We start from the raw sequence: 18860 nt of genomic DNA, 5'->3' as shown, positions 1-18860 counted from the left end.
CTTCTATTAAATTTTGCCATGCAAAATTCCTCTGTGACTATTTCTGTTAGCCACAGAATCACAAGGCCATGGGCAAACTGCTTTCTGGCTTCTAATCAGATTTGGGCATCCTAAGGACCACTGAAACAATAGGAAGATTGTACACACACACACACACACACACACACACACACACACACACACACTCCTATGATGCTCAGAATTTCTGTCAAAGCAATGGAAGAATGCAGCTTACGAATTTCAATAAAGTCTTCTGTGGTCAAGGGTATCTTCTGCATCTCTTATTACTTACTCCTCTACCTATTTCCCAAGTCTGGACCCAAGAAAAGCAAATAGTTGATCATTGTTGAATAAGTGAAAAGCTTACTTCAAAATAAGTGTCCAACTATATTTAGATTTTATATTTCTGAAATATTAATCCAAAAATGAGATGTTTTAAAATTTTTTAAAAGAATTTTGTTGCTTTATTTAACTTATTTTGGAGGGTTTCCAATTAATTACATTTTAAGGCTAGATGAAAGAGAAAAAGAAAAAATTTCACCATCACCACTAAACAAAAAAAAAAGAAGAAAATAAAAATGGAATTTTGTATATCAAATAAAGTGTAAAAGGTCTAGAGGCAGAGTAGTACGCAGAGGGAAGTGAGGGTAGGAGGCATGCAGCTGACCAAGAAGAACATACAAGGGCATGGAAAGTATCATTCACTACCACTACATGTATGTGTAGAATTTTGTGTAGAATAGAGCCTACCCCAATACACTCTGAGCAGGTCAACCATACTAGGTGGAAACTGAAAACCATACATTCATTACATTACTCCATAAATGTAGACTAAGGAACAATGTATCAGGACTGTTGTGTAGACTTTCCAGCCTACAAAGAGTTTTCAGTCCAGGAAAAACTATAGCATGTCATACACAGTACAAGGATCTATTGAATGGAATAATTAGAACTCTAGTAGGTTCAAATATAGAGATATTTCCCGAATTACAAACTAAGGCAGTTGTAGTCTGAGCTGTGCAATAGTTCTGAAGCTCTGAAATTTATCTATTGTGAATTAAGTGAGGCAGACTGATTGGAAAGAGAAATGATGGAAAGAGATTTGCCAATATTTCCATATTTAAAAAGTCCCTAGGCTCAGGGTTTGGTATTTATAATAGCTGTAGGGCAGCTGGTTAGCAGCTTGCCCAGGTTCGATCCCCAGCAACACAAACATGAAAGAAAAACATGGCCTGACTAGGCTTTTCTTTGTGCTTAATAATGAATTAAGAACTTCATCCTTTTGTACATTTTTTTTGCTGTCAGTGTTTTGATTATTAGTGTGTATATCCTTGTGTATTTTCGTTGAACTTGTAAAAGTACTCCCATGTCCAACTATCTATGTTTGTAATAAGCCAGCCTCTCAATACTCAAGGCTTAAAATAGTATTCATGTGGTTTGTGTGTGTGTGTGTGTGTGTGTGTGTGTGTGTGTGTGTGTGTGTGTGTGTGTGTGTGTTTCTCACGACCCTGACATTTGTTCAGGACCCAATAGGGTTAACTGGTATTTATTCCTTAATGTCTAGGATTTGGCTGAGATGACTTAAAACAGTTGGGACTCTTTTCCATTCTGACGAAGCAACAGTTGTGATAGGAAAGAAGAGGACAGAACCCCAGACCATCCCAGCTGATGAAGAGCCAGGGTGATGCAAGCCGCAAGACAAGGTAAGTAAGTTTCAAAAGAAAGTACTGAGGTCAACTGCTTCCCCCAGAGGAGGAACCTGAGAATTTGCTGGGCTTTTTGCTGCTTCCTTGGAAGTGACATGGGGGAGTTCTGACTCTGCTTGGCTCTTTCACGTCTCTGAATTTAGCATAACTACTTCCCTATTCTGAAGCCCAGACCAAGGCAAATTCTCTGTCAAGAAAGATGGTCTTCACGTATACAAAATAAGGAGATGATATCTTCAAGGTATGGTTGAGGAAAAGTTTTTTTTTTTTTTTGGACAGGGTTTCCTGTATCTCACTCTGTAGACCAGGCTGGCCTTGAACTCACAGAGATCTGCCTGGCTCTGCCTCCTGAGTGCTGGGATTAAAGGCATGCGCCTCTACCGCCTGGCAAGGAAAAGTTTTTTATTGTATATATGTACAGCCAGAGGTATCTGGAAGAGTCCAGAGAAGGGAGAGAAAATAGTAGACTAAACATGACCAGTATACTGAACTGGGGGCGGGGGGGGGGGGGAGAGCGCCATGAGAGAGGCCCAAGAACCAAGAGAGAAGAGAACCAAGACAGGGGCCGGAGAGATGGCTCAGTGGTTAAGAGCACTGGCTGCTCTTCCAGAGGTCCTGAGTTCAATTCCCAGCAAACACATAGCTGCTCACAACCATCCGTAATGAGATCTGGTTTCCTCTTCTGGCACGCAGGCGTACATGCAGGTAGAACACTGTATACATAATAATAAATAAATCTGAAAAAAAGGGAGAGAGAATCAAGACAACAAAAAGAAGGCACATGTCCAAATCGGCAGGGTCCTATAGGGATGAGAAGCTGGGGAAAGGGAAGGCCATGAGCTGGAGAAGTTTAGGGTAAGGGGTTGGGGTGAGAAGAGCAGAGAGGAGTCATGGACTCTATAACAGGTATTCGCAATGCTGAGAGAGCCTAGAGGCCAGCATGTTCTTTGGTGTGTTAATAGGTACCACAGTCAGCCATTTGTCCCCAGTTTCTTTTGGACCTGACACACTAATAACACAGTTGAAGCACAAAAGAATGAGAGAAATAAGCACAAGAATCCACCTGTGTGTCTTTCATGACCTCCTTCAGTCCTGTGGGGTCAGGCCTTCATGGTCATAAAGTTCCATTGGAGACAAACCCATCCCCCCAGTTCCCTGGGTTATTTTTGTTGGTTGGTTGGTTTGGTCTTAAAAACAAACAAACAAACAACAACAACAAAAAAAAAAAACTGGAGGCTCCAAGTGACAAGGTTCAGGGTAGAAGTGCATTTTCACTATGGAGACTGAGGTCCAGACTATCCTATGAGCACAAATGTAAGCAGGAGTTCCCCTAATTTTCTTCCCATGTTCCCGAGGAAGGCTCAGGAGGGTTCTGCAGAGACCCAACTAGTTGTGAACTCAGTGAGTGGATCGATAACTGAGAAAGCAGAGAAATATCATGCAACCTGGGGTGGAACATTATCTAAGGGTACAGAGGCACAAGGAAATGAAAGGGGAAAGGATGGGGGAAGTGAAGCCTGGAATGGGGATACAGCCAGGAAACCCCTGTTGTTTTACTGTCTGTTGGCTTGGCAGCTGCATCTGAATCTAGGGCTATTTTTAGCTGCTGTCTGCAGCTCTGCAGCCAGTGCCCCTCTACTCAGGCTGTGGCTGCTGGGACTTCCCGTCCTTCTGACATTGGTTCTGCCACAGGTTTTAACTAAGTCTCTATCGTTCTATTTACCAATAAAGACTTGGGAGTCAGATGATGGGGTGAAAACCTGCTAGCTCAGAGAAGCCTAAAAGCAACCAACTGACTGACCTTCCTCTTTGGCTAGTGACCCAGCAAGAGTATCTCTCCAGCTGTTCCAAACCCAAAAGACTGCCAATACTCCAAATCTCCCTACTACTTCCTGTCTGTCTGCCTGGCTCCCTCATACTCTCTATGGCTAACTCCTGTCAACTAGTTGCAGGCTCTGGAGGTTTTAACTTTAACATAGTAAAATTACATATAACAAACAAGAATTACAGTTATGGACTGGAGAGATGGCTCAGCGGTTAAGAGTGCTGGCTACTCTTCCAGAGGAACCAGGTTCAATTCCCAGCACCCACATGGCAACTCATAACTGCCTGTAACTCCAGTTCCAGGGGATCTGACACCTTCACACACACATACATGCAGGCAAAATATGAATGCATGTAAAATAAAAATAAATAAATTTTAAAAAGAATTACAGTTACAATATCTAGTCTATTTGTATTTTGTGAATTTAAGGAAAATATCTATCTTATATTTGTGAGTCTAAAGTTTCATATCTACCTTATCTCTTATCATAACCAAGGAAAACCATAATTATAACTATCTAATCTTCAACTACATCAAAGACTTCAGAAGGATATAATATTACCTAAGTAAACAGGAAGAACATTGTAAGCAACTTCCAAAAATCTAGAATGTCAAAGACAGCTGCCTGGACAGTCACCCAGAGTTCTTCTGCAATGTTGGGGCATCCATCTTCAGCCTATAGGTCTAGAGTCTCTCAGTCACTTCTCTCTGTGTGCTGTAGAATGTCTGGCAGTTTCCTCTGTGAAGCAGGAACCTGAAGGACCATCTCACGTTGCAAAGTTCAGTGATCACCTGCCTATGGGTCCTGTATGTTCAGTCGATACAACATTTTGTCAAGCAGTCCAGGCAAGAACCATTTCTTGCCCAAATGGCTATTTTTGCCAAGAAAAAGATAAATTCCATATGGAGTGTCTTTGATGTCCATCTTTCTTTGAAGTAAATCAGTACTGCCAGGAGCAGACATGTTTCATTGTCCAGGAAAGTCTAAGTTTTTTAAAACATTTAAAATGCCATTAAACATTAAAATCCCATATTCTGTGGGTCTTTGAAGTGTTTGAAGATTACCTAACTAATTGAAATGTGTGTGTGTGTGTGTGTGTGTGTGTGTGTGTGTATATATAGTTAATATATATATATAGTTTATATATATTTAAATGTCATATTCTGTGGGTCTTTGAAGTGTTTGAAGATTAACTACCTAATTGAAATATATCTATATATATCTAGAAAACTTAACTAACATGGCTATAAGTTTGATTATCATGGATGACTAATTATTAATCTGTATTTCTCAACTATACACTACAGTTTTAAATGAGTTGCACAAACAAAATACTTTAAATAAGAGTAGAAATATACATACAGTATAAGAAAATTAACTTTAAATTTGTATCAATAAACTAAAATTCATAACAATGTAAAACATTTTAAACAAGTTGCTCTTTAAAAAAAGGTTCAACAATTCACCCTTTCATCCTATCATATCTATATCCTATATTTCCACATCATATCCCCCTTTCTTCTTTTAGAAAGATAATGACTATGACCGATAACAATTTGTGACCAACAACCTAAACAAAGACAAACATCCATAATCTATTATTTGGGAATGTGGGCATAGTGTTCTAGTGCTGATAGGGGACACTGATAGGTAGTCATATGGGATCCTGAGAAAATTCAAGATAATGGTCAAGTCCTGACTGGAGTAGTCTGTGAGACTGCTTTGTCTGAGCCAGTTGCCTTGAAACAGTTCTGGATGTTGGATCATCTGGGCCATGATGACATCAGAGACCTTTCAGGGGGTCTTGACTGGTCAAACCATATTAGCCTGGAAGCAGTCCACAGGTTTTTATCTTCTGTGGAAACAAAGCAGAACCTCTTTCCCAAAGCAACATATCCTTAGACATACATTTTGAAATTGAGATACCTCTAATATATACATATTGATTTAACTCAGCAATTTTTACAATCAAATGTCTTTTTCCAAAGACAACATAATCCAGACTCTCTGTGCGATATCCATCTTTATATGGCTTATTTTTTATACTTCCTTTACTGTCTCTTTAAAGATTTTCTCTTTTAAAACTATCTATTCCTTTATATAACTGCATATATTCTTTTTTCTCTCTCTTCCAAGCCTACATGCATTTTTACACAGATTGTAAACTATTTCATCTGAATCTGTTTTATTGTGTATCTATTGCTTTAAACTGCAGTATGACTAGGAATGAAATGGCAGCTGTGGCTGCTGGCTCCACCCACCTCAGCTTCCCAACATGGCAGAACTATGTTTACAGCCAGCTCTGGGAACCAGGCTCACCACCAACTCTGGTAAGCAGTGGGTCTATGCTTCCATCGAGCAGCGTGTAGCCCAGAACCGCCCCCCACCCTTCTTGCCTGTACTAGCAAAGGCTAAATCCACCACTTAGCATAATGTGTGGCTTGGAGAGGCCTCTGTGTACCACGGGAATACATCACGCTGCAGGTCAAGCCCACATACTGCTGCAAACCCGCCATACTGTAGCTCACGGCTTGCCTGAGAGACACAACTAGGAAGCTGTGTTTAGCTCTGTTTTAGAATCTTTTTTTTTCTTAAAGCCTTCTCAGGTTTTAGGTGGAAACACTTGCTCCACAGTGGGCACTATTTGTAGCTGAAGTTTTCCTGTGTCCCACCCAGTCTATAGCCGCTCAGACCTAAGTAAACACAACAGAGGTTTATATTAATTAAAAGTGCTTGGCCATTAGCTCAGGCCAACTACTGACTAGCTCTTATACTTAGATTAACTCATTTCTATTAATCTGTGCATTGCCATGTAGCCTTTGGCTTACCTGTTCTCTGACACCTTGTTCTTTGGGTGACTGGATTGAGTCTGCCGACTCCTCCCTTACTTCTCCCTGTATCTCCATTTGCTTTCCTGCCCAGCATTATTCTGCCTGCCTATAGGCCAAGTCAACTTTTACCATCAACCAGTGAGAGCAGCACACATTCAGTGTACAGAAGGGAAATTGGTGTCATGAGAAATGAATTTATATAAGTCCGGCACATGAGAGAAAGTGTGGTATTAGGCTTGAGTTCAACTTAGTTCACTTAACAAAGATTTCAGTTGCACCTCTTTTCCTAACAAATGTCATGATTTTATTTTTATTTACAGGATCATAAAATTCTACTGTGAATATGTATCATGCTTCCTTTATCCATTTCTTGTTGATGAGCATCTAGGCTGGTTCTATTTCAGGCAATTATAAATAGTACAGCAATAAATGTGGATGTGTAGGTAAGGTATTTCTGTCTATGTTAACTTGGCATCCTTCAAATATATACGTAAGAATCACATAGGAGATTGAAATGGTCATTCAATGTTTAATTTTTTGAGGCGCCTCCATACTTATTTCCATAGTGGCTGTACAGGTTTGATTTCCCACTAGCAATGATAAGGGTTCTCCTCACACACCCTCCTCTCCTGCATTTGATGTCATTTGTTTTCATGATCATGGCCATCTGACTGGGTTGAAATGGAATTTCAAAATAGTCTTGTGTCTCCTTGATGACTTGGAACACTTTTCCAAGTATTTATTGCTCATTTGTATTTCTTCATTTAAGAATAGTCTGTTCAAGGCCGGGCGTGGTGGCGCACGCCTTTAATCCCAGCACTTGGGAGGCAGAGGCAGGCGGATCTTTGTGAGTTCGAGGCCAGCCTGGGCTACCAAGTGAGCTCCAGGAAAGGCGCAAAGCTACACAGAGAAACCCTGTCTCAAAAAACCAAAAAAAAAAAAAAAAAAAAAAAAAAAAAAAGAATAGTCTGTTCAGTTCATTGGCCCATTAACTGGTTTAGGTGCTTTGTTTTTATCTGTTCTATTTTTGTAATATATATATATATATATATATATATATATATATATATATATATATATATATATATCCTAGAAATCAATGACTTGTTTTATGAGTAATAGGCAGATTTTTTTCCCCATTCAGTAGGCTGACGCTTTATTCTAATGTTTCTTTTACAGTGCCAAAGATGTTTTAATTTCATGTAATCTCTCATTTGTCAATTCTTAGAACTATTTCTGATGTATTAGTGTCCTTTTCCAAAACTGTTTGCCTATTCTTGTATCTTCAGGTGTTTTCTTAGATTTTCTTGGAACAGTGTAAAGTTTATTGTCTCACATTAATATCTTTGATCCATTTTGAATTGATTCTGTGGAGGGTGAGAAATAGAGATCTAGTTGTGTCCTTTTACATGTTAATCGTTTCCTCAGAACCATTTGTAAAGGAGGCTGTTTGGTCTCCAGTTTATATTTCGGACAGCTTTTCCAAAATGATATGACTGTGACTCTAAGGCTCTATTCCTAGATCATCTATTCTAGCCCACCTGATCTACACATCTGGTTTCATGACAGTACTCTGCTGTTTTTGTCCCATAACTATGCCATACAGTTTGAGATTGGATACTGTGACATACCCTGCGTTATTCTTTCTGCTAAGAATTACATTAGTTATTAGGAGTATTATGCTTCCATATGAGATTTAAGATTGTCTTTTCTTATTCTTATTCAAGAATGTCATTGTCATTTTGTCAGAAATTGCTTTGAATATGTACATTGCTTTGAGTAATATGTATATAATATTCTGCCTACCCAAAAGAACAGGAGGTCGTTCCGTTTTCTAGTGTCTTTCTCAATTTCTTTCTTTAGTTTCATAAATTTTCATTGTAGGTCTTTTACTTTCATGATTAGGCCTATTCCCAACTGTTTTTAAAAAAGCTATTATGAATGGGATTTCTCCCTAACTTTATTCCCAGTGAGTTTACTATTGATATATACAAAGGGTACTATTTTTGTGTTTCAATTTTTATATCTTGCTACTCTGCTGAAAGTGTTTGACAGAGCTTATAGTTTGCTGGTGAATTGTTAGGGTCTATTAAGTATAAGGTTGTGCTGTCTGCAGATAGCAGTAATCCACCTTCTCTCCTTTCTGTTTGTATCCTCTTTCTCTAATTCTTGTGTTTTAATGCTCTAGGTAAGACTTTGTATTTTATAACAATGGAAGGTATGTGCATTCTTTTTTATTTGTAGATTTCAGAGGAAATGATCCAAGTTTCCCCCCAATTAGTATAACACTGATACTTGTTGTATACTGCCTTTATTATCTTGAGATTATCTTATCTTCTGTTCCTAGTTACTTTGAGGTTTTTATTGTGAAGGGATGATGGACTTTATCTAAGTCCTTTTTTTTTTCATCGATTAATATAATTATGTGGTTTCTATCTCTAAGCCTACCGATGTTCTGAATTACACTTGTTTATTTAATCCTCCCTGGTGTGAAACCAACTTGATTTTCTTTATGTTCTTTATTTCAGCTTGTAGGAATTTTATTGAGACTATTTGGATCAATATTCATCAGAGAAATTGATCCACAGTTATTATTATGGTTCTGTTTAAGTTCTTTATAACTTCTTGTTTGTATTTTGGTAGATAATTTTTCTACAGATTTATCCATTTCTTCTATATTCCTTAGTTTGGGGAAGTGTATAAATTGTCAATGTACCCTTTAATGACTCTTTGTATTTTACATAATTTTTTTCTCTAAATTTTCAGTTTGGGTCTTTTCTCTCTTTTGACAAATTGGGCAGGAATTTGTCAATCTTTTTTATTGGTTCTATATAGTATTCTTTTCATCTCTGTTTCCTTATCTTCTGCCTTGATCTTTATTATTTATTGCCATCTACTATTTTAGAGTTTAGACTGTTCTTGTTTTTAGGAACTTGAGGTACATCCTTAAGTTATTTACTCTAGATTATTCTGTTTTTTTTTTTTCCCTAAAGATTTATTTATTATGTACACAGTGTTCTGCCTACATGCCAGAAGAGGGCACCAGACCAAATTATAGATGGTTGTTAGCCTCCATGTGGTGGCTGGGAATTGAACTCAGGACCCTTGGAGGAGCAGCCAGTGCTCTTAACCTCTGAGCCACCTCTCCAGCCCCTTGTTCTGGTTTTAGAAAGTACTCAAAACTATATTTTTCTCCTCATAAAACTGCTTTAGTTTTGATATAATGTGTAGATGTAACCAACCATCTTATTAAATAAGAAACACAGAACCAATGCAAAGAAGAAAGCCAAGAGGTCAGAGCTAAGAGCTAAAACCTTACCCTTCCTCCTGCGATGGTCCTACCTCTCCGAACCAGAACCACTTCCTTTGTGTCTGTCTTTTTATAGTGTTTCTGTTCTCCCTTCTCATTGGTTGTAAACCCAACCACATGACCGCCTCATCACGGCCTGTCTGTATAGACCTCCAGGTTTTCTATGGTTGGTATTGAGATTAAAGGCATGTGTATCCAATACTGGATGTATCCATGAACACACAGAGACTTACCTAGCTCTACCTACCAAGTGCTGGGATTACAAACAGACGCCACCACTGCCCTGCTTTCCTATGGCTTGCTAATAGCTCTGACCCCCGGGCAACTTTATTTATTAACATACAAATAACATTTGAATACAAATAAAATATCACCATAATAATGTATTTTTATTTTCATTTGGTTCTAAGGTTCTTTCAATTTCTTCAATAGCTCTGCAGGTCATTCAAAAATGTACTGTTCTGTTTCTATGTATCTGTGTCATGTGTAGTCCTTGCTACTTAATTATAGGTTTTTCTTTTTTGCACTGTGGTCTGGTAAGATACAAGATAATATTTTGGTAATTTTATATTTGCCTGGATTGGATTTGTGGTCTAAAATATGGTCTGTATTAGAGAAGGTTGGTAGGCCCCTAAGAAGGGTGTTCATTCTGTTTTTGTTGGATGAAATGTTCCGTATACATCTGTTAAGTCCATTTACTTTACAGTATAGTCTACCTTTTCTCTTTTTCTTTTCACTTTTAATTTGGATCACTTCTCTTGAAATGAGAGTGGAGTATTGAAATTATCTAGTATTATTGTATCGGGATCCACCTGACCTTTTATGCCCCTTGGACTTTGTTTTATGAAATTGGGGACACCGATATTTAATGCATGTATTTTTACATTGCCATATTTTCTCAGTAATTGTTCCATTATTTAGTATGAAGTGGTTTTCTTTATCCTTTCTATCCTTGATTTGAATCCACTTCATCTGGTAGAATAGTAGCTATGTCAGATTCACATGTTTCCATTTGTTTGACTGTTTCCCATCATTGGTTATTAGTCTGTGGTTGTCTTTATTAGTAAGGAATGCTTCTTAGAGATAACAGAAAGTTGGATCTGTTGGTTTTTTTTCTTTTTTTTTTTAACTCAGGCAGCCAGTCTTTTCTCTTCATTGGTGAATTGAATCCACTTGTATTTAAGGTTATTACTAAGCTATACTTACTGAGTCCAATAATTTTGTTAGCTGTTTATTATTTGATTTTTTTCTCTCCAATCATTGTATCAGGGGTTCTCTGGTTAATTGTGCTGGACATGATGACCTCTTTCTCAGCTCTTCTTTGTTTAGGCATTTCTCCCATAACATGTGTTTCCTGTGCTCTTGAATTTGAACCTGTCTTCCTTTCTCTTCCTTTTGTAGCGTTCCTCTAAGCACTGTCTGCACAGATGAGGTTGGTGGTAATGAACTGCCTCGGGGTGGGCTTGTTTTGGAATCCTTGATTTTTTCTTTCTTTCTTTCTTTCTTTCTTTCTTTCTTTCTTTCTTTCTTTCTTTCTTTCTTTCTTTCTTTCTTTCTTTCTTTTTTTTCTGTCTATTTAAAAATGTCTTTGTAAGGCAAAACTCCTAATTGTCAGTAATTTACTTTCAGGGCTTGAAATAGCACCATTCTAGGATTTCCTGGCTTTGAGGGTTGCTGCTATTGTTTAAATGTTTCTGCCTTTGTAAATGAATTGGTGTTTTTCTCTTACCACTTTCAATATTCTTCTTTTACTTTGTAATTTTGACATGTTGACAATACTATGTTGTGGATAAGTATTCTGGTCATGTCTGTTTGGTGTTCTAAATGGCCCTTTGTTTGAATATCTATTTCATTGTCTAAGATTTAGGAAATTTTCTTCTCTAATTTTCTTAAATAGGTTCTCTGTGCCTTCCTAATGTGTATCTCAGCTCCTTGCATCCTACAGATTTGAGAATTTGGTCTACTTCCTGCAGCCCAGAGCTCCTGGACATCACAGTCATACTTGTTTTCTTTTTCTTCATTAATAGTTGATGATTAGTATTCTGCCCACTTTTCTTCCTGATGTTGCTGAGTCTGTACTGGAAAAGTGTCTGATGTTTGCCTGAGCCGCCTTCACAGTGGGAGTTTTCCCTTTCGTTATCTTGGGGGCCTCAGAAGGCAGCGCTTAACTACAATAATGAGCTGCACAGATTTTCTCGCCCTTGCCCTCTTTAGAGACCCCCTAGATCGTACCTCCTGGGATAGCTTTGAGCTGAAAGCTGTCCCTCAAGCAGACAGAGGACTGGTGTTTGTACTTTCAGAGTCTCGTGAGCACTAACCTAGTGGAGGATTGACGCTATGAGGATTGGGTATATGTCTGCCACGTCAGATTCTCAGGCTCTATACACCACAATAGCACATAATAGCTCCAAAACTTGATCCACCTTCTGATCCAAGGATCAAAGCTACTAAACTCTAGGTTAATTCTCAGTTAAAGATGTTGAAGATGATGGCCTGTTCTTAGGCACCAGGGGCAAGTCTGTCTTTCCTTATGCAGTTCCTAGCCTAAGCCAATCGGATGTGGGATGTCTTTCTGTACACTGTGAATATATGTTGCTCTCATTGGTTAATAAATAAAGCTATGGCAAGGCAGGATAGAGCCAGGCAGGGAATCCAAACAGAGATAAAGGAGAAGAAGGGTGGAGTCTGGGAGAAACCAGCCAGCCGCCCAAGGAGCAAGATGCCAGCAGACTGGTAATGCCATGGCCACATGGCAATACATAGATCAGTAGAAATGGGTTAATTTAAATAGTAAGAGATAGTAATAAGCCTGAGCCGTTCAGCCAAGCAGTTTGTAGTTAATATCAAGCCTCTGAGTGATTATTTTAGAAGCAGCCATGGGATGGGGTGGGACAGAAAAAAGCCTCCATTTACACCAACCTCCTGCCACCTCTGTCCTGAAAACACCAGCTTTGCTATAACAACCCCACAATTTCCTGTTGTTATTATTATTTTATAGTTCATCTCATGTTAAAAAGAAATAAATCTTCCTTAATTTGTAACCTCCTACAGCTTTGCTACATTTTCAAATTTGTCACAATAATTTTCTGTATCATTTAATCCATATGCCTCCATTTCCTCACAGTCACTGCTTCTTTGAATTCACTCTTTGAAGCACTTTATATCCACCTGCTCATCAAAACTGTACTCAGGATGGTGTGGCTGGCCAATGGGAAGTGAGCGGCAACAAAGGAAATTCTTGGATTCCAGCAATGCATGTGTAACAGGTGTAGAATGGTGATGTTGGTCCAAAATGTGCTCAATTCTAGGGCTTCCTATCCTCACCATTTCTCTATTAGTTCTTTCCCACAGACTCTAGACTTATATATCCAGTTGACTACCTGACTTTTCTACTTAAATATCTAACAGGCATCTCAGGCTTTAAAATCTCCGAATGAAATTTGACTTCCCACTTGTCTGTTCCCATAGTGTTTTTTATCTTATGAAAAGCATCACCCTCCATTGCATCCAAGATATATAGAACATTTGCCTTTCTTCCCTGTTAACCACATGCCCAAAGCTTGGCCTTGGGAAAATAGGTGAGAGAAGTATGTGTCACAGGGAAACATTCCCCGCAGGGATGAGGGACTCAGCCATTTCTTCCTGCCATGATACTCCAGAGGAAATTCCAGTTTATAGAGGACCATCAGGATGGTCTGATAGCCAAAAGGAAGAAAACAAGTTGTTTTATTTAGAATATTTTTACTCTTGCAAGTAGGGTTACCTATAAAGCCTTTGCTTTTTAATACACTTGGGGGGGCTTCTATCTATCTAGTGAAATGTAAGCTCCATAGGAAACCCCCTCCCTTCATTATTCTTGACATCTCAGGCACCAACCCTAGTTGCAGATAGCTTTAACAGCCATATGTCTCCACCATTAGAAAGTCTTGGGGTGTTTCTAGAATCTTTTTTTCCCATTTTAGCTCTCATATATTTTTTAAGCAGGGCGGTTAGACATAAAGCACTTGGCCAAGCCTCCCACTGAGGGCAAAGTCCCATCCTTAGAGCTCAGTCCCCCTTGTAGATCTTAGTTTAGATGCAGAAGAATTAATGATGAGCGGTAAATTCTGTCATTTCATTCTGTGTATTCTACTCTGCCATACCTGGAAACTGTAGAGGAAGAAGGGAGTGTCCAAGTCACAAAGCATCTACTTCTATAGCCATCCTTGCAGGCATGAAACAATGTAAAGATATACTTTTGGTCCTCCCTTTGGTATTAGGACACTGATACCATTGATGCCAAGAATCTCATACTGAGAGAAGGAACAAGCCAGGACCCTTGAGGAAGCCAGGAGGACTTATTTTCTGAGAAGAAACTTAAAACGTATCATATTGCTTTTCAGGAGACTGAAGCTCAGACAATGGTAGAGGGGGTCAGGAGGGAGGGACTAGCTTGACCAGCACTGCTGAGCTATGGATACCTCTTGATTTTATTCAAAACTAAACCTCTGATAGGATCCTGAGGATGGTCTTGATGGAGGAGTCAATGAACCTCTTTGTTCCTCTTCCCAGTGTACTATCATAGCCAACATCAACAGGCCTTCCTAGGGTGCCATCTTGTGTTGTCAGGGCAGCATTCATGGAAAGTGGTCCGGTGGGGCTGAAGCAAAGAAGAGAGTTCATTTATCAGTCTTTCATTTCTGCTTTCCACTACTCAGTGTGTCTTTAATTGGTTAGCGAGTGTCTTAGATACGTTTATATTTCTGCGATAAAACATCATGGCCAAGGCAACTTATAAAGAAAATATTTAATTTGGGGCTTAAAGTTTCAGAAGGTTAGAGTCCATGACCATCATGGCAGGAAGCATGGTATCTGGGAGGCAGAAATGGCACTGGAACAGTAGCTGAGAACTCACATTTTGATCCACAAGTAGGAAGAACACACACACACACACACACACACACACACACACACACACACACACAATGGCAAAAAGTCTTTTGAAACCTCAAAATTTGCTCCCAGTAACAGCACCTCCTCCAATAAGGCCACACCTCTTAATCCTTCCCAAACAGTTCCAACAACTGTAGACCAAGTGTTCAAATATATGAGCCTATGGAAGCCATTTTCATTTGAACCACCATAGTGGGATTCAGCGTCACGGTTTGGACCCTAACATAGGTACCACTTACACATCAAGTATAGGAACTGTACAGCTGAGGATGCCTAAAGAGATCTTCCTTTAACATATTCTACCCCTCTGTTACAACCTGGGTGGATTAGCAATTCTAAAGAGCTATAAGATCACCCCAAGCTTATAAAAAGCCTCTTGAGGCAATACCAGGCTTGTTCTCCTAAGAACAAGAGGGGCTGAGCTCCAATAAACACATGACAATCTAATCAAGAGGATAGCCCTCGTAACCATACGACCACATTTTAGAATATCTGTACTATTTCCAGAATGGTTGCACTTAAAGCCATCATGCAGTCAAACAAACCTATGGGGTCAGGGAGGACAAAAAGACCCACAACTGGACAATGTGCAGAGAGACGAATTTTGGAACACTCAGTCCTAAGTGATATGCTTCATCAAGTCTGCCCCTCATGGTTCAGGGACCTATGCAGAAGAGGAGGTGGAAAGATTTCAAGAGCCAGAGGTGACAAACCACTCTAAGGAAACACTGTCCTCCAGATGTAACAGGATTGACGCACATGTGAACTCATAGAGCCCATGGCAGTGCACGTGGCACCTTCACAGGGGTGAGCCACACAGGGTCCCCACTCTGAGAGAGGGAAGTGGACAGGATTCCTACTCCTAACCAAGAAGCTATTTGCAACCAATACCTATGGGCAGAGGAAAAATAAGTTTTCTACAATGTCAAATAGATGGCATTTGCAGAGTTCTTGACCTAAGCCCTCATGTTGATGATAGACTTCACTGACCACACTGCTTACTGTTCCGTGCATTAATAGCTTCTGCACACAGCTTGTTGCTCATTCTGGTGTGACCTCCTGGTGTACAGACTTGCCTTTCTGTATCACTCAGCTTCATGGCCATCACCTAGCAGCAGTGCAGTAAATAAACTTCCAATTAGATGATGATGAATGAGTACACTGTATATTGGCACCTTCCCCACACTAACTTTCAAGGCCTTTGTGAAGTGGTAGAGAAAGCTGAGTTACTCGGGCCTAAGTGTTACATAGCTACTACAATATTAGTAGGCTTGAAGGACATCATAATAGTTTAAAACCCAGGTCTACAACTACAGTCAACTAATCAATGGTCAAGAAGAATGGGACCTGAGTCATATCTCTGATCCTGGAAGGGAACATGACACCTTGAACTGCTAAGAAAACTTTAATTGATAACTGTCAAAACCTGGTTCTGGAGAAACCTGGTAACTGACAATACCTGATTATTGAGAAAATAACCTTAATTAAAAAAAAAAAAAGATCCGATCCCCATTAGGGAATCTTCAAAAGCATGGTCCTAATATCTCAAACTGCTAGCCACAGATTGCTGCAACTTGGCATCACCGAGCTGCAGCCTATTGCCCTGTGACCCACACTTTAACCTGAACCAAACTTTAATCAACCAGAACTGCTCTTGTTTGTATGATTCTGATTTGCACAGGCCCTATTACATGCCCAGGAATGCATAATTGAGGATTGTGTGCACTACAGTTTATGCTGACCTCCCAGACTAGGTAATCTGAACTGCATTTCTTTGCATGGGATGAACTACATGCCAGGAAAGTACACAAGGAAAGTCCCCCTTACTATAAAAGTAGTTTGCTCAAATGGAGACACCCCCACACCTGTCTCCCGCCCGCTGCCCTGTGCTCTAGAGGATACTGAAGTTACTTCCCAGCCTGCCTCCCTTTTGTAATCTACTCTATAAACTATTATTCCTGTTCTGGTCTAAAGAGTGAATTTGTTAACTCTACACTCATGCCTGCCCTACTACTGTAGTGGCTGAACACTCAGCCTGCTACAAAAATCTTATAAAATTACTATCTAACAAGAGGCCTCTGATAATGAGCAAGGGATACCATATTCACTCCCCATAAGAGTCAATTCGACTCTTGTCAATCACCCACACAGGAAAACACCCATCAGGGGCCTTTGGAATAAAGCTTGCTTAAAACATAAATTGACACAATAGTATCTTTGGTCACTGTTAACTTACCCTTGTTGAGAGTGCCAGACTTTACTCTGTAGTAAAGACTGTCTACCTCCTGTACTATAAAATGTCTCATCAGAATTCTCGCCATAGTGATAACAAGGACCAGGGAGAAGAGGCAGAGCCCAGGGTGAAGTTTTTCATGTATTTTTTTTTCTTAGAAAACAAAACGGGAGAAAAATTGGGTAAAACTTGGACTGGTCTTTTTGTGGCAAGGATGTGGGGAAAGGAAAAAACATTTTCTTTGGTGGTGGGAGTGCAAATTTGTACGGTCACTATGGCAATCAGTGTGGTGGTTCCTCAGGAATCTGGGGATAGATCTACCTGAAGATCTAAATATACCACTCTTGGGCATGTACCCAAAGGATTCTACCTCCTCCTACAGAGACACTTTTTCATCCACATTCATTACTGTTCTAGTCTAGATGTCCATTGACTGATTGAGAAGATATTGAAAATGTGGTACATTTACACAAAGGAATTTTGTGTTTTTTTAAGCTGAATGAAATTCCATTGTGTAATTAGACTAGAACATCCTTGCCAGCATGAGCTGCCATTTGTCTTATTGATGATTTTGGTTGACTGGTATAAAATGAAAGTAGTTTTAATTTGCATTTCCCTGATGGCTAATGATGTTAGCCATCAAGATTTCTTTAAATGCTTCTCAGCCATTTGTGTTTCATCTCTTGAAAATTCTCTGCTTAGTTCTATTCCATTTTGAACTGGGTTATTTTCTTGATGTTCAGTGGTTTTAGTTTTTTATGTATTTTAGATACTAAGCCACTATTCAATACATAATTGGTAAAAATCTTTTCCCATTCTATAGCCTGATACTTTGTCTGAATGATAGCATCCTTTGCCATACAGAAGCTTTCGACTTCATGAGGCCCCAATTAGTAATGGTGGGTCCTAGTGCCTGTGCTACCGGTGTTCTTCTCAGGGAGCATTTTCATGTGCCAGTGAGTTCAAGACTATTCCCCACTTTCACGTCTATCAGATTTGGTGCATCTGGCCCTATGTTGAGCTCTTCAGTCCATTTGGAATTAAGTTTTGTGCAGGATCATATGTATGGATCTATTTGAATTCTTCTACACGTAGCTGTCCAGTTTGACCAGCCGCATTTGTTGGAGATGCTTTTTGTTTTACAGCTCTGGAGGGAAAGGTATTCTGACTGTTCGGGAAGTCAAGCTATACTTGGAGCTGCAATAGGGCAGACAGCTCAGCTCTGGAGGGAAAGGTATCTTGAATGCAAAGTCAGGCTATACCTGAAGCTGGGATGCAGTAGGGGGACAGTCTCCCTGCAGTATAGAGCAATCCTGCTCCTCTCCTGGAGAAAGCCATCACAGCTGAGCTTTGTTCTGCCTACACCCTCCCCGCCCCCCATTTAGGGGGACTTCCCAGAAGAGCGCTGCTGCTTCTTCTCCTCTCTGGCCCAAGATGTTGCTTCTTCAGCTCCACTCTACTAAATGGGAAACCCCTGCAGAAATGTAGCAATCTCCTCAGGCTCTGGTGAAAAGCTGTTACCTTTTTCTGCTCCATCTTACTCAGTCCCCTAAGGGATGTCTCAGCAAGGTTCTTCTGTTCTGCACCTGCAAATGAAGATCTTCACCTAATACTCTTTTAAGAAAGACATTTATCACTCTGGAAGTTGCAAACAGCCCAGCACCAAAGTTCACACTGAAACCCTGACGGTGGCCCTTTCTGATTTCATCTCTGTAACGCCACTGCTCGGAGGCACACAGGTAAGTTTGGTTTCTAACATTTTTTTTGTCAGTTATAAGTTTTTGTTTTTAATGTTTTGAGGTAGGCAATTGGTTCCTTTATTGAAGTACAAATTGAGAAAAAGAAAATGCTATTTCTTTTAAAGTCCAGTATTAAACTCTACTAGCTGCACTAGTGGACAGCTGACAGAAGTGGAGTTAGAAGAGACAAGAGTATTGAATCTTGGGAGAACAAGGAAAGAGAGACCATGATAAATGAAGGCACTATAAGAATAGGGAGAAGCAGAGTGCTAGGGAGGTTCCC

The 18860-nt window shown here is 39.7% G+C and overlaps 1 protein-coding gene and 1 long non-coding RNA gene across 2 annotated transcripts in view; one reads left to right on the top strand and one right to left on the bottom strand.

Moving 5' to 3' along the window:
• LOC121821659 (immunoglobulin lambda-1 light chain-like) overlaps positions 1-18860 on the bottom strand; it is a 755041-nt gene that overhangs the window by 286588 nt on the left and 449593 nt on the right. The gene's annotated exons all lie outside the window — the stretch shown is intronic.
• On the top strand, positions 5746-18519 carry LOC143268056 (uncharacterized). Its single transcript, XR_013043639.1, has 3 exons — positions 5746-5862; positions 17984-18072; positions 18384-18519. It is a non-coding gene; the product is annotated as an uncharacterized LOC143268056 (long non-coding RNA).

This window comes from Peromyscus maniculatus, chromosome 12 (genome assembly GCF_049852395.1).
Source record: "Peromyscus maniculatus bairdii isolate BWxNUB_F1_BW_parent chromosome 12, HU_Pman_BW_mat_3.1, whole genome shotgun sequence".
Taxonomy (NCBI): Eukaryota; Metazoa; Chordata; class Mammalia; order Rodentia; family Cricetidae; genus Peromyscus; species Peromyscus maniculatus.
This window is presented reverse-complemented; position numbering and strand designations above follow the sequence as displayed.